This window comes from Heptranchias perlo, chromosome 3 (assembly GCF_035084215.1).
Source record: "Heptranchias perlo isolate sHepPer1 chromosome 3, sHepPer1.hap1, whole genome shotgun sequence".
Taxonomy (NCBI): domain Eukaryota; kingdom Metazoa; phylum Chordata; class Chondrichthyes; order Hexanchiformes; family Hexanchidae; genus Heptranchias; species Heptranchias perlo.
In genome coordinates this window covers 74,581,790-74,598,557 of record NC_090327.1, presented here as the reverse complement: position 1 = coordinate 74,598,557, position 16,768 = coordinate 74,581,790, and the positions used below count along the sequence as shown (strand labels likewise).

The 16,768-nt window shown below is 44.0% G+C and overlaps 1 protein-coding gene across 4 annotated transcripts in view; it reads right to left on the bottom strand.

The window, feature by feature from the left end:
• prex2 (phosphatidylinositol-3,4,5-trisphosphate-dependent Rac exchange factor 2) overlaps positions 1 to 16,768 on the bottom strand; it is a 428,462-nt gene that overhangs the window by 353,650 nt on the left and 58,044 nt on the right. The gene's annotated exons all lie outside the window — the stretch shown is intronic.

Here is a 16,768-nt window from a genome sequence, read left to right as displayed (position 1 = left end):
GCACATTTTCCTTTGCATATTCTATATATATATATATATAAAACAGGTGGTCAATCTGCTACCACCAGTCTTCCGTCCCAGCTGAAGTTGAAAATTACCCCACATGTTTCTCCAATAAACACTTTGGAAGCAGATTTCGAATCGGGTCATTGAAGCAGGCTTTTCTTTGTGGTTGCAGAGCCATTGTTGAAAACAATTGCTGACTCAGCAGCTGCATTAACTAATTTTCTCCATCTATATCAGTAAAGTGGCTCATCTCAGGGTTTTAAAGGAAGTAGGTGAGATGGGAACGTTGCAGAAGCCCTAACTATAATCTTCCAAAGTTCTCTCAATTTAGGAACCGTTCCTTTAGATTGGAAAATTGCACATGTCACTCTGCTATTTAAGAAAGGTGAGCGGGGGAAACCAGGGAATTATAGGCCAGTTGGCCTAACATCTGTTGTCGGGAAATTACTGGAGTCTATAATTAAGGATAGAGTGACTAAACACCTTGAAAATTTTCAGCTGATCAGAGAGAGCCAGCATGGATTTGTAAAGGGTCAGTCATGGCTGACAAACCTGATTGAATTTTTTGAAGAGGTGACTAAAGTAGTGGACAAGGGAATGTCTATGGATGTTGTTTATATGGACTTCCAGAAGGCACTCGACAAAGTCTCTCATAAGCGACTATTAGCTAAAGCTGAAGCTCATGAAATTGAGGGCAAATTATTGACCTGGTTAGGAAACTGGCTGAGCGGCAGGAGACAGAGAGTAGGGAGAATGGGCAGGTACTCAAATTGGCAGGATGTGATTAGTGGTGTCCCACAGAGATCTGAGTTGGGGCCTCAACTATTCACTGTATTTATTAACGATTTAGATGACGGGATAGAGAGCCACATATCCATGTTTGCCGATGACACAAAGATAGGCAGCATTCTAAGCAATGTAGATGGAAGCATAAAATTAAAGATATTAATATATTAAGCGAATGGGCAGGATATATTGACCTTGGAGGGAGTGCAGTGTAGATTTACCAGAATGATAACTGGACTCCAAAGATTAAATTACGAAGAGAGGTTACACAAACTAGGGTTGTGTTCCGTGGAATTTAAAAGATTATGGGGTGATTTGATCGAAATTTTCAAGATATTAAGGGGAACTGATACGGTAGATAGAAAGAAACTATTTCCGCTGGTTGCGGAGTCTACGACTAGGGGACGTAGCCTAAAAATTAGAGCCAGGACTTCCAGGAGTGAAGTTAGGAAACACTTCCACACGCAAAGGGTGGGATAAGTTTGGAACTCTCTTCCGCAAACGGTTGTTAATTTTAAATCTGAGATTGACAGATTTTTGTTAACCGAAGGAATTAAGGTATCTGAGGCTAAGTCGGGTATATGGAGTTAGGTCACAGATCAGCCAAGAATGGCAGAACAGATTCAAGGGGCTAAATGGCCTACTCCTGTTCCTATGTTCCTAGCTGCTTCAGAAGTGTTAACGACACAATACTGCATAATATAGTTAATTCAGAACTCTTGCGTATCCAGCAGATAGCACTCCCTTCAAGCACGACTTCTTACCGGAAATTAAGGCTGTTGAACTTTTATGGACATCTTTGACGCCAAGTTTGAGACCATCCATTCAGCAACTTCATCTTACCCAATCTCCCCCAGACTCCCTCTGCCTTCACCCTGATCCCATGCCTTTCTTTAGTTTCTCTCCTATCTCCCTCATGCCGTCTGAGTTCATTTTGACCGTGAGAACTAACCTCCTGGTTCTTGGACTGCATTCCCACTAACGTGCCGACTACCCAACTTCCTTCCCTGGCCCCTATGCTAACTGACATAGTAAATGGTCCCCTCACTCTTCTCAAAAAATGCATGCTTGACCCTTCTGTCCTTGCAAACTACAGCCCCATCTCCAACCTCCTTTTCCTCTTCAAAGTTCTTGAACATGCTCTCGCCTCCTAAATCTTTCCTGCAACCCCACGTTTGAATCTCTCCAATCAGGTTGTACCCTTGCCACAGCACTGTAACGGCTCGAATCAAAATGCTAGATGACATTGTCTAACAATGACCATGGTGCATTTTCTCTTCTCACCCTCTGTGTAGCCTTTGACACAGTCAAGCACACCATCCTCCTCCAATGCCTCTTCTCTGTTGTCCAGCCATGTGGGATTGTCCTCACTTGGTTCCACTCTTATCTATCAAATCATAGCCAGAGCATCTCCAGCAATAACTTCTCTTACCACTCCTATACCATTAACTATGACATCGCCCTAAGGATCCATCCTTGGTCCTCTCCTCTTCCTCATCTACATGGTGCCCTTTGACGACATCATCTGCAGACATGGGGTCAGCTTCCAAAATACGCTGATGACATCCAGCTCCACCTCTCCACCAGCTCTCTTGACCCTTCCACTGCCTCGGTGTTCTCAGACTGCTTGTCTATCTTTCAGTCCTGGATGAGCCACAATTTCCTCCGATTAAACATTGGAAAGACCAAAGCAAACATCTTCAGCCCACACCACGCACTGCGTAACTTTGCCAAATTCCATCTCCCACTGCCTCAGGCTGAACCAGACTCTTTGCAACCTCAGTGTCCTATTTGACTCTGAACTTCCGACCCCATATGCTCTCCATACCAAAGACGGCCTACTTCCACTTCCATAAATTTGCCCGTTTCCATCCCTACCTCAGCCCATCCATGCCTTTGTCACCTCCAGACCCAATGCTCTCTTGACCCCTGTGTAGCCTCCAATCCTCCATGCTTTGTGAACTTCAGCTCATCCATAACTCTGCTGCCTGCAGCAAGTCTGCTCACCCAGTACTTCTGTTCTTCCTGCCTTACATTGACTTCTGGTCCCCCAATGACTCCAAATTAAAATTCACATCCTCATGTTTAAATGCTCTTACTCCTGATACCTCTATATCACTGTAACCTCTTCTGGCCCTACAACCACACCTACAAATCTCCATTCCTCCAACTCCGGCTTTACTGGATTTTTTCTATGTTAATGGCGCAATATTAGATATATTAATGACGCATTATATATGGGAGAACCTTCACCACACAGACTGCAGTGGTTCAAGAAGGCGGCTCACCACCACCTTCTCAAGGGCAATTAGGGATGGCCAATAAATGCTGGCCTTGCCAGCGACGCCCACATCCCATGAACGAATAAAAAAATATATAAATGCAAGTAGTTCTTGTTGTTGTCAAAATCCTGATTGATTTTGTTGACTTCTGAGCCGGAGAAGATTTTAACCAATTAGAGCACCATCTTTGTTGAAATTAACTCAGACTCGGGAGGTGGGGGGGTGGTATTTTAACCTAACCCGCAGGGTGGGTAACCCACAGGTTCGAGTGGAATGCCAGTTTTACACCCTGTGCAATATTACTCTCCATTGACCTCAATCCATCCATTACTAATATTACAAGGAGTAATTTCAACCCATTAGTTTTCAAGATGTGATAACCAATGGAACATTGTTGGATCCATTGAACTTCAGCAGAATATTCTTAACACTTACTTAGGAATTTTGCTTTCCATTATTTGCCGACTTTGCAATGGAAATCTTGTCAGTCAAATCAAAGCCTAGTATCTACTCTGGCTCAGATGACACATGTATAGCATTGGGATTAGCCCAGGATGCTGGGCGAAATTATGCCCCTTAGTCTGGACTATACTGTCTGTAGCAATTACTGCTTAAACTCTCAGAACAATAATTACGCTTTACTGCATAATTCTTCAAAATAAATCTTTAAGAATAAGATTGTATGTGAAGTTAAGTATAGGAACACATTATTTACCATCGTACACCTCAACTTTATAAGTTGCGAATCCCATAGACTGTTTTTCTTGACCTTAATATAAAAATAACCTATTTATTTCAAGATTATTACAAAATTGACATTTATACTTCCTTTTTATGGTTTACTTTGTGAGACAAACACAAGCCATAAAATGGCTTTATTTAATACATATTTCTATTCTGAAGAAAATTACCACTTGTACGAATGTTTTCTTAATTTTCACTGATTAATCAAACTGAGATGTTGAAAATGGCACTGAACTAAAACCACATATAATTAAAATGATAATGCAAGACGTGACAACTACTACATAAGTAGTATTTAAAGAAAATTCAAAGCTCTGAAAAAGACTTCCATCTAAAGGGGCACAATCTTCACAAGAAAGTGCCGAGCAATTTTTTTTTATTTGCTGATAAACAATTACTTGAATCTCATTGAAATACATTATTGTACAAGTTGCAAAGTATGGCACCATAAGAATAATGCTTGGCTTTTTTGGTTCCTCTACTTCAAAGAAATAAAGGTTTGCCAAACACTTGTTAGTGAAGAGATGGCCCTTTTGTCTGCAGACCACACCATCAATATTTGGTTAAGATGATTCATCTTCATAATTTCACCTCGACAGTAAGAAAATACATTTCAAAGTCTGTGTTTTACTACTTACCTGGTAAGATCCGTTAGTTTTGGAGAGATTATTAGCAGCTTTTTTATATCAGACCATTTAGTTACAAGAGTACAAAGGGTAGTGTAGTGGTTATGGTACTGGACTAGCAACCTGGATTTTGTGAGTTTAAATCACAAGTGACAAGTTGTAAAATTAAAAATCAACAAATTTGTGGGCTGCTGGAAAAACCAAATTGATTCACTTCTATCCATGAGACCATAAGAGATAGGAGCAGGTCATTCGGCCCCTCGAGCCTGCTCCGCCATTTAGTGAGATCATGGCTGCTCTGATTTTTTTACCTCAACTCCACTTTCCCGCCCTTTTCCCCATATCCTTTGATTCCCTTGCTGATCAAAAATTTGTCTAACTCAGCCCTGAATGTATTCAATGACTCAGCCTGCACAGCTTTTTGGGGTAAAGAATTCCAAAGATTCTCGACCCTCTGGGAGAAGAAATTCCTCCTCATTTCCATCTTAAACAGGCGACCCCTTGTTCTGAGACTATGCCTCCTAGTTTTAGATTCCCCATGAGGGGTAACATCCTCTCAGCATCTACCCTATCGAGTCCCCTCAGTATCTTATATGTTTCAATAAGATCTCCTCTCATTCTTCTAAACTCCAATGAGTATAGACCCAACCTGTTCAATCTTTCCTCATAACACAACCCTTCCATACCCGGAATCAACCCAGTGAACCTTCTCTGAACTGCCTCTAAGGCAAGTATGTCCTTCCTTAAATAAGGGCACCAGAACTGTACGCAGTACTCCAGGTGTGGTCTCACCAGCACCCTGTACAGTTGGAGCATGACTTCCCTGCTTTCATACTCCATCCCCCTAGAAATAAAGGCCAATATTCCGTTTGCCTTCCGGAATACCCGCTGCACCTGTATGTTGACTTTGTGTTTCATGTACGAGGACACCCAGATCCCTCTGTATCGCAGCGTTTTGTAGTATTTCTCCATTCAAATAATATTTTGCTTTTTTATTTTTCCTCCCAAAGTGGATGACTTCACATTTTCCCACATTATATTCCATCTGCCAAATTTTTGCCCATTCGCTTAACCTGTCAATATCCCTTTGCAGACACTCTGGGCTCGATTTTAGCGTCGGGTTTCCTGCGGGTTTCCAGCGGGGGGGCCCCGAAAATCCCGAAACCCAGTCACGTGACCGGATCGCGCCGCGATCCCGACCACTTCCGGGTTCCCCGATGACGTGCGGGGCTGCGTGCGTGGCCCCCACTGGTGGGAATCCCGCAGGCAATTAAAGCCAGCGGGGTTCCACTTGAGTCTACTTACCTTGCTTGTTGAGGTCATTAAATGAGCTCAATCAGCTGTGAAAAGAGGAAGTGTGGGATTTTACCTTCATCGCAGAGTGTTTCACACACTGGGGGAAACAGTCTCTCTCCAACCAGGCGTGTTGCAGCCAGCAGCCTGTGCCAGGTGCCAAGGTGCACTCCACGGGGGAGAGCCCTCACCCACGCAGGAGGCCGCCGCGTCACATAGGGCAACCCCTGCCCCCCACCACCCCCCGCCAAGCCAGAGGACAGACCGACACGAAACCGCAGCCCCAGTCCGAGGAACCACCCACCTACCCTGCACAACCCCTCAGACCAACACCTGCCAGATGGGTGGTGTGTGGACACCCTCGGAGGACGAACAGCATGACCAGCCCCAGCAGCCTCGCAGTCCACACGGTCCGCCGCAGAGACATGGAGCCCCCTAACACGGTGTTGTTGCACGCCCACCTGCACAGCAGGAGGGAGGGCTACCGCAGAGAGAGACGAATCGCAGAGGGCACTACCCTCGCCACAGGGTCCACAGACCGAGGCGCAGCTCCCCGGACCTCTCCGAGCAGCAGTGCACACGGAGGCGCAGATTCGCTCGACATGTAGTCGTGGAGATCTGCAGACTCTTTCATGCCGAGCTGCTCCTGGCTGGCCCCAGCACCAACTGCTTACCTGTCGCTGTCAAAGTCACCACTGCCCTCCACAACTTCTCCTCCGCATCCTTCCAGGGTGCAGCCGGGTACACCGCCGATGTCTCTCAGTCGTCTGCGCGGAAGAGCCCTGCAAATACACCTGCACCTACTCTGCAGTAACACAATGGGTGGCATCAGTGGTGGGTCCTCATAGTGATACCCAGGAGCGGGCATTATTGGACACAACAGACAGGATTCACGGAGACATGGCAGTGGTGGTGCCAATATAATGTGTGATGTTTGTTGCTCTGAAATTCAATATAGGTAACACCCATAGCAAACCCTCAAACACCCTTGTGCATCCCCTTCATGCTCACGACACGTTTGCCTTACGCTGCCTACTGCACATATGTGATGCATGCCCTGTGGCTGCAGCACAGGTGGTGGCAGGTTGAGTGAGGCTGGCCGTGAGGGAGATGCACGAGAGGGTGAGTATGGGATAGAGCCATGAGATTGTATGAGGATTGGGTTGCGTGTTAGTGGCAGGATGAGTACTGGCGAGGTGAGTAGGTGGAGGTAAGATGAGGATGGGGTTTGAGTGGGTATGAAGGGTGATGTGACAGAGTAGTGTTGGCGGTGCTGAAGGAGATGTGGGGTGGGGGCAGCGTTGTGGCAGACGGAGTGTAGGGGAAAGACTTCGTGTTCTCACTGTGGCTGACCTGCTGCGGTCATTGCAGCGCCTCCTGCACTGTATGCAGGTGGGCGATATGTTGGTGACGCAGGTGACCCCCTCTGCCACCTCAAGCCAGGCCTTCTTGGTGGCAGAGGCAGGCCGCTTCTTCCCACCCACCGGGTGGAAGATCTCTGTCCTCCCCCTCCTCCTCACCCCATCTGATGATACCTGGGGTGAGGCATCATTAAACTGGGAGCAGCCTTCCCCCTGGGCTGCTCCATGCTGTAATTTGTTCCATTGGTTGCAGCATCTGTCAGTGGAGGACTGCCCCTTTAACTAGAGCTCCTCCAGCTGACAGATCGTACTGCGCATGCGCAGCCCGCCCGACGCGCAGACCAGCAGCGCGGACCCCGGAGGAGCAGATAATTGATTCCAATTAGTGCATTGCCTGCTACGATCGCGCGGGCAACCCACTAATTTCACCAAGCGTGTTGGCCACGCTCCCGAAACCCAACCCGCCGGAAACCCGCAGGCCTAGTAAAATCGGGCCCTCTGTGTCCTCATCGCAACTTGCTTTTCCACCTATCTTTGTTTCATCAGCAAATCTGGCCACAAGACACTCTGTTCCTTCATCCAAGTCATTGATATAGTTGAGGCCCCAGCACTGAGCCCTGCGGCACCCCACTAGTTACAGATTGCCATTTTGAAAATGACCCTTTTATCCCAACTCTTTATTTTCTGTCAGTTAGCCAATCCTCTATCCATGCCACTATATTACCCCCCAACACCATGAGCTCTTGTGCAGCAATCTTTTATGTGGCACCTTATCGAATGCCTTTTGGAAATCCAAATATACTGCATTCATTGGTTCCCCTTTATCCACCCTGCCCGTTACTTCCTCAGACATGATTTCCCCTTCATACAATCAAGGAGAGTCAACATGGTTTTATTATGAGTCTCCAAATGTCCTGCTACTACTTCCTTAATAATGGATTCTAGCATTTTCTCAATGACACAGCAATGGGAATCTACCTGGTCCAGCTTACACATGACTCCAGTCCCACACTATGCCATTGACTTTTAATACCTCCAGAAATGCCACTCAGTTGTTAAAGCACGCACTACCAGTGGATCTCCTGAGGCGCAGCACAATGGTAAGTCAGAGAAAATGATCTTTTTGTTGTTTTTGTGTTAATGTTTCTCCTCTTCTGATTTTGTCTATCTTTCTCTTCTGCTTCTGTCTCTATAACTCTCATTTTTGCTTGTTTTTCTGTCCTTTTCTTCTATCCTTGTAGTGGGAGATGGTAGATGGCATGGCATGGTGTAGTGAGGAAAGGAGCCACGACAGCTGCAGGCTGCATTTTTTCCAGAGTGGATTAGAAGGAAAATATGGCCCGCAGTGGCTTCCTTCCCATCCCCTCCCCCATCATCCCTTGTTTCCCATCAGATCCCCTATCCCTTTGGATTTGCGTGCCAGAAAAGAGGCCCGAGGATAGTTCTAAATTAATCCTTGGGCATCCTTGAATAAATCTGGCAAATCTGTGCCAATCGGGAGCCCTGACACCGCTTGCTAATTAGGGCCCTCTGAATTTTGTTTGGCCCGCAGGTAAGTCTGGGAGGGGAGGCAAACAGGAGAGAGGGGCGAGCATGAGCCGGCAGCAGCCCGCAGTTGTAGTGTGGAGGCAGCAGGAGGACTGAAATGTGTCCTAGTTAACGACACAGAATTGTATATTATGTTAAAGCTTCGGAAGCATACAGTAAGAAGAAAAACTACAAATGCTGGAAAACTGAAATAAAAACAGAAAATATTGGAAATCCATCAAGAGAAAAGACAATGGGCCGGAACTTGCTCCGACCAGCATGGCAAGGCTGTCCGCACATCCTGCGGACAAACACCATGAAGAAACTTACCTTGTGGCCTCTGTCGTCCGCTTGCTCCCTCTTCAATTTTTTTTTAAGTTCAGCGCTGTGATTTCAGCACAGGTTCACTCTGATCCGATAGAGACTGTGGGAATGGAAGCCACGCCCACAGAATCTGTCAAGAAGAGAAGTCACGAGCAGGCAACTAGAAATCATTCCTTTACAACTAACGTCTGTTATGTTAATTTTTTATTTAAACTATCTTATTATAAAAAGCCAAGCAAATGATTTAATTTAATGAAACTTACAGAAGTTAAAAGTAAAAAATTTTTTTTAAATTAATAAAAAAATTTGTAATGATCAAAAAATATTAAGAGTAATATTACACATATAATCAAAATGATAATGCAAGACAGTGCTTCCCATCTAAAAATTTAATGTCTTTAAAATTTAATTTTTTGTTGTTTCACAGTCATTAACAGTCATCGTGCTTTTAAAAAGTAGTTTGGAGCTGGTATTTTCCAGTGTACCTATTGGTGGCATAAGTATCTTCGTTCCAGTTGGGCAGATGGGTAAGTTTATGAATATTTAATGATTCTATTGATTGTAGCGTAGCGCGGCCCTTTAATTTGGAACTGTCAAACCACCGGCAAACCAATGGGAGCAAGCTCATGATTTCGGGGTTTTAGTGCGCAAGTCCGCATTCGCGAACCTGCTTCCTGGATTTGCCGGTGGAGAGAGAGAGGACATCATTGATGATCGGCGTCTTCAGGTGCGCAATTTATGCCACAGTGTTATGTTAAGCAATCTGTAGCTCATTCTACCTATTTACTCCCTCTTTCTGATTGGCATATCTGTTGACTTTATCCCCCTCTCAGTCCTTTATCCCTATTTTTTCAACCTTTCTAAAATGCATGCAGTCTTCAGTTCTGTTGAGGGGTTACACACCCAAAACATCAATAACCTATCTTTTCTATTTACAGATGCTGACTGACCAGTTTTATATTTCCTGAAGTTTCTGTTTTTATACAATGCACTTTTACACTGTGTTTAGGCCATTTTGATATGTTTACTGCAAACCAAACACATAATTCCGCCTGGCTGGAATGTAGCCATCGTAACCCTTTGAATCAACAAAGCATTTTGATATACTGTCTTGGAATTCGAAGGTTGTTACTGGGAAGCCCTCCTGTAATTTCTGTGGAGACAGACCACTTGCTTTGTTCTGAAAATAGTCAATTAAGGTAAAGGTACTTGGAACCAAGTGTCAAAGGAGTCCAGAAAATAGGAAGAACATAGGAACTGGAGTAGGCCATCCTCGAGCATGTTCCACCATTCAATTAGATCATGGCTGATCTATATCTTAACTCCATCTGCCCGCCTTCATTCCGTAACCCTTAATATCCTTGCCTATCAAAAATCTATCAATCTCAATTTTGAAATTTTTAATTGACCTAGCTTTTTGGGGGAACAGTGTTCCTGATTTCCACTATCCTTTGTGTGAAGAAGTGCTTCCTGACATCACCCCTGAATGGCCTAGCTCTAATTTAAATGTTATGCCCCCTTGTTCTGGACTCCCCCACCAGAGGAAAGTTTCTCTCTATCCACCCTACCAACTCCTTTAATCATCTTAAATACCTAACCTTAAATACTCAAGGGAATATAAGCCTAGTCTATGCAACCTGTCCTCATAATTCAACCCTTTTAGCCCGGTATCATTCTGGTGAATCTGCACTGAACCCCACCACCCACCACACCCCCCACCACCTCCCAACACCAAAGGCCAATATATCCTTGCTGTGGTGCGGTGCACAGAACTGAATGCAACACTCATCATAACTTCAATTTGATAGCTCTGTTCAGTTACTTTTCTGTTATAGTCTTCGAAGATCACAGGGGCCACAAAGTTATAAGCCTGAAGCGAATTACTGCTCGCTAATTCCTTCTCTTCTACTGTGTAAGTGTGAGCATGCGTGAGCTCCATTGGGTGGTCTCAACCTCGCATACAAGATGTGTGTTACAAATGCTAGTCCTGCTTCAGTGATATTAGAAAAGTCCATGAAACATCTTGTTTACTTTATAAGATTTTTTTGAACTGAGAAGTTGCAAGTTAAAAGTTGTAATTCAATGGAATCTGCTGGATTGATCCTTTGGTGCTTAATTTTTACTTTTAATAAACCCAATTCCTGGATTTTAACCGAAATCACGCAGTCTGACAGTGTTATTCTTCTCCATTAGCTGAAGACTAGGAAGACGTCAATTAGGGTGATTAAGGCATTCAGTTCAACCCTGGCTATTGTTACATGACCAGATATTGTACATATAAGGTTACCCTTCAGTTCTTAGGGTGAAAGGCCTTGATTACGGGAGTGGTCCTTCGTGCTGAGCATGTGAGAAATATTTGGCTTAGTGCGAAAATCGTAACAGAGTAAATTAGTGGATGAGAACCATCCAACAATTGATAATAACTTTGAATTATAGAATCATAGAATGGTTACAGCACAGGAGGAGGCCATTCATCTCATCTAGCCATTGCCAGCTCTTTGTAAGAACAATCCAGTTAGTCCCATTACCCTGCTCTTTCCCCAGAACCCGGCAATTTTTTTCCCTTCAACTATTTATCCAATTCCTTTTTGAAAGCCACGATTGAATCTGCTTCCACCACACTTTCAGACAGCACATTCCAGATCATAACTACTTGCTGCGTAAAAAAGTTTTTCCTCATGTCGCCTTTGTTTCTTTTGCCAATCACCTTAAATCTGTGTCCTCTGGACCTCGACCCTTCCACCAATGGGAACAGTTTCTCTTTATTTACTTTATCTAACCCCTTCATGATTTTGAACACTTCTACCAAATCTCCTCTCAACCTTCTCTGCTCTAAGGAGAACAACCACAGCTTCTCCAGTCTATCCACGTAACTGAAGTCCCTCATCCCTGGAACCATTCTAGTAAATCTTTGCTGCACCCTCTCTAACAATACTCCAGTTGTGGCCGAACCAGTGTTTTATAAAGGTTCATCATAACTTCCTTACTTTTGTACTCTATGCCTCTATTTATAAAGCCCAGGATCCCATTTGCTTTTTTAACCACATTCTCAACCTGTCCAGCCACCTTCTAAGATTTGTGCACATATATCCCCAGGACTCTCTGTTCCTGCACCCCCTTTAGAATTGTACCATTTATTTCATATTACCTCTCCTCAATCTTCCTGCCAAAATGTATCACTTTGCACTTCTCTGCGTTAAATTTCATCTGCCATGTGTCCGCCCATTCCACCAGCCTGTCTATATCCTCTTGAAGTCTATTACTATCCTTCTCACTGTTTACTACACATCCAAGTTTTGTGTCATCTACAAATTTGGAAATTGTGCTCTGTACACCCAAGTCCAAGTCATTAATATATATCAAAAAAAGCATTCAAAAGTAAAGTTACATCATCAAAAGTTACGGCAGAGAAGGAGGCCATTCGGCCCATCACGTCCATGCCGGCCAAAAAAGAGCTATTCAGCTTAATCCCACTTTCCAACACTTGGTCCGTAGCCCTGTAGGTTACGGCATTTCAATTGCACATCCAAGTACTTTTTAAATGAGTTGAGGGTTTCTGCCTCTACCTTCCTTTCAGGCAGTGAGTTCCAGACTCCCACCACCCTCTGGGTGAAAGAAATTTCTCCTCAGCTCCCCTCTAGTCCTTCTACCAAATACTTTAAATCTATGCCCCCTGGTCACTGACCCCTCTGCTGAGGGAAATAGGTCCTCCCTATCCACTCTATCTAGTCCCATCATAATTGTATATACCTCAATTAAATCTCCCCTCAGCCTCCTTCATTCCAAAGAAAACAACCTCAGCCTTTCCAATCTTTTCTCATAACTAAAACTCTCCAGTCCTGGCAACAGCCTCATAAATCTCCTCTGTACCCTCTCTTGTGCAATCACATCTTTCCTGTAATGTGGTGACCAGAATTATACGCAGTACTCAAGCTGTGGCCTAACCAATGTGGAGTTTTAAAATAAAAAGTCAAGAATCATGGAATTAACAGCAAGTGAACTATATGAATTGCAAATTGGCTTGACAATAAGAAGCACAAACAGTGTCTGGTGGAGTTCTGGGCACCTGTTGTTCAAAAAATGCAACATTATAAATTTTGCTGACGATAACAAGCTATATGGCCAGGTTGTGAGCATAAAGAAAAATGGTACCATTCACATAGCTAATGTCCAATTAAGTAAATGTCTTGGTGCTAGATGGATTTTAGCATGCATAAATGGAAACCAATGAATAGTGGAACAGAAAGCATAAATCATATATAAAAATGAAATGATTTATGTTACTGAAGACAGGAAAGGAAAAGGATTTGAGATTTGCAGGGAAACAGAGGAGCTTACATAAAAAGGGAGTGATGGGAATGCGGGGCTTTGTGTGGGTGAGGATGTACGCCACAGTATTCTGAATGAATTGTAATTTGTAGCGAATGGAGGCAGGTAGGCCAGCTAGGACGGTAATAGAGAAATCAAACCCTGAGGTAATAAAAGTGTGGATTAGAACTTCAGAAGTAGTGGAGAAAGGTAGGGCACAGGCAATCAATGTTATAAAGGTGAAAGAAAGCAGATGTAGGGAGGAATTTCAGCTCAGGATCAAGCAGTACACAGAGGTTACATACCTCTGGATTTACCTGGAGGTGGCAGCTGGGGAGGTTAATGCAGTCAAGGCCAGAGCCATGCAGGTGCTGCAGAGGATGACTTCAGTTTTCTCAGATTAAGTTGAATGAAATTTCAGTTCATCCAGGACATGGACAGAGATAACCAAATACTTAAAGGAACATAATCCTAAAGGGGTTGCAGTTACTTTAATTACTTCCAGTGATTTGAGATCTAGCAAGATGCTTTCTCTACATTGGTGTTTAATTCACAGTTACTTATCTTCTGGGGATGCCCACCGTGAAGGAGTTCTGCTCTTCTCTCCAACTGGATTTTTTTGCCTCTTTTACCTTGTTATAAATTGTTAAGTCTCTAACTTCTTCCAGTTCTGATGAAAGGTCATTGACCGGAAACGTTAACTCTGTTTCTCTCTCCACAGATATTGCCTGACTTGCTGTATATTTCCAGCATTTTCTGTTTACTTATTTTTGTGTCTGAAAATATTTAGTTATTTTATAAGAATCAATCAAAAATTGCTCATATCTGGAATGGTCTCCTGCAACTTCTTTTCAAATCACCCTGCCCCCCATCCCCCAGGCGCTGCCAGACCCAGAGACCCTTTGCCCATCTTTGGTGTCAAGCCCACATTCCACCCTTGAGTTCTATCAAACCGCATCTTCCCCCTCGCAGTGCTAATAAGTTGCAGCCCCCTCCAACAATTGCAAACTCCAAGACCTCCCTCCCCAATGCTACCAAAGCATAAGATACTTCCTGAGGCTGTTAAACCCCAGGACCCCCACAGTACTATGATAAAACTCTAGGACTACACCTTCAATGCTAGTGAAGCTTAGGACCCCCTCCTGTGCTATTTAACTCCAGAAATCCCCAGTGCTGAAAAACCCAGGACCCTGACCCCAGTACTGGCAAAGTCCAAGGCCAGTCAGTTTCACTCACACCATGAGCTTTGTATTTCCAAAGTTAATTTCCTTCTAGACAGACAGGATATATATAATATATATACATATATATGCACACATACACACACACACAAGAGAAAGATAAAGAAGTTATAAATGGAAATAGTTTTTGATTTGCTTAGAAACCAGCACTGAATTATTCTTTTTTTGTTTTCACAAAGCATGTTTTTGGCTCACAGGGGGGAACTGGCTCCAGTGAAAGAAAAGGATTATAAAATCTGATCTGCATCATGAATTGAACTGAAAAGCTGCAGTGACAGCACTCACAGATAGAGGCTGGGCCCAGCGCCATCCCTGTGTCTGTGAATGAAACTGCAGCTCGGCCTCTGCCCCCACCTCTGATGCAGCCAGGGAATCCAGCAGCTTCCTGTTGTTAGTGCCACGGAACAGAGTGTTTGTTCGTGGGATGAATGTGACCCAGCTTAACCAGCCAGGCCCCCTCGTCACACTCTGTGAAAGGGGTCTTGGCAGTGGTTCCCTACTAACTGTTACAACAACTCTAGCTTCCTCATCAGATTGTGATCTGACAACTATCCACTTCTAAATCATTCAAGTGAGGAAACAGTTCAATAAATAGTTTTGCTCAATCAATCCTCTTTTCCCTGTCATCTGCCATTGGATCTGCAGACAAGTCCCACAAGTATCCTCATGCTTTTGACTCCTCAGGGATTTGCACTTGGCCCCAGAGTCTTATATAAACATATATCCTCCATCAGCTTTATACCCAAATATTCAAGAGCCTGTTGTAATGGATAGAAAAGAAAGAAAACCTATTTTACACCTTCAAGATTTTCAACTGGGAACTTTCTGCAATTGGCAGCTTTTGTCTTAAACAATTACCTTCCTTTATTCTGAGTACTGAGTAGTCAGTGTACTGCATGATTTGAATCAGTATTTATGCAACATTTCTATTGAGCATGTCCCAATGCTGATTTTCCAAACAGATGTTATATAGACTGGATTAGTTGGATTGTCAGTCATCTTTACAAGGATGATTTTCTTCAAATCAGACCCAGCACTTTACAATAGCAACAAATGTACTTTTGCTCTGAACCAAACTCTCCTACTTGTCTGCCAAACCCTACAGTTTAATGGTAATGACAGTAATGAAAGACAGATTTTCAGCACAAAAGAGTGGAAAAGGCAGAGAAAAGAAAACAAAAAAACACAGAAAAAAATATGATGGAGGGGAAAAGCGTTAAAAAAAAGGAAACTTTTCTTTTGCAAACTTTTATAGGAAATTATTGATCGTAAACAACACACACACACATTATAGAAATGGCAGAGCAGCGTACCTCTGACCGGGAAAGAATCATAATTAATTTTGAAAATATTCAGTTTTGAAACTGAAGTACAGAACCAAAATATTAATTAATTTTACACGCTCATCTGTGCTATTTACCAACACCTGAAACAAAGCTCTAAAATACCCAGCCTCCTACCAAATCAGAGCCCAGAAACTGGAAAAGACGGGCAGCAATTGAAAATTGTCCCATGATCTCCACTACCAAGAAGCTAATAAAGACCAAAGTACTCCATTAGAAATACTTTAGCTCTACTTTACACACAAGAATACATAATTACAAATATCATACAAGGTTATTCAGTTGGGGCACTTTTTTATATTCGTTCATGGGATGTGGGCGTCGCTGGCGAGGCCGGCATTTATTGCCCATCCCTAATTGCCCTTGAGAAGGTGGTGGTGAGCCGCCTTCTTGAACCGCTGCAGTCCGTGTGGTGAATGTTCTCCCACAGTGCTGTTAGGGAGGGAGTTCCAGGATTTTGACCCAGCGACGATGAAGGAACGGCGATATATTTCCAAGTCGGGATGGTGTGTGACTTGGAGGGGAACGTGCAGGTGGTGTTGTTCCCATGTACCTGCTGCCCTTGTCCTTCTAGGTGGTAGAGGTCGCGGCTTTGGGAGGTGCTGTCGAAGAAGCCTTGGCGAGTTGCTGCAGTGCATCCTGTGGATGGTACACACTGCAGCCTTGGCAAGTTGCTGCAGTGCATCCTGTGGATGGTACACACTGTGTGCCGGTGGTGAAGGGAGTGAATGTTTAGGGTGGTGAATGGGGTGCCAATCAAGCAGGCTGCTTTGTCCTGGATGGTGTCGAGCTTCTTGGGTGTTGTTGGAGCTGCACTTATCCAGGCAAGTGGAGAGTATTCCATCACACTCCTGACTTGTGCCTTGTTGACGGTGGAAAGGCTTTGGGGAGTCAGGAGGTGAGTCACTCACTGCAGAATACCCAGCC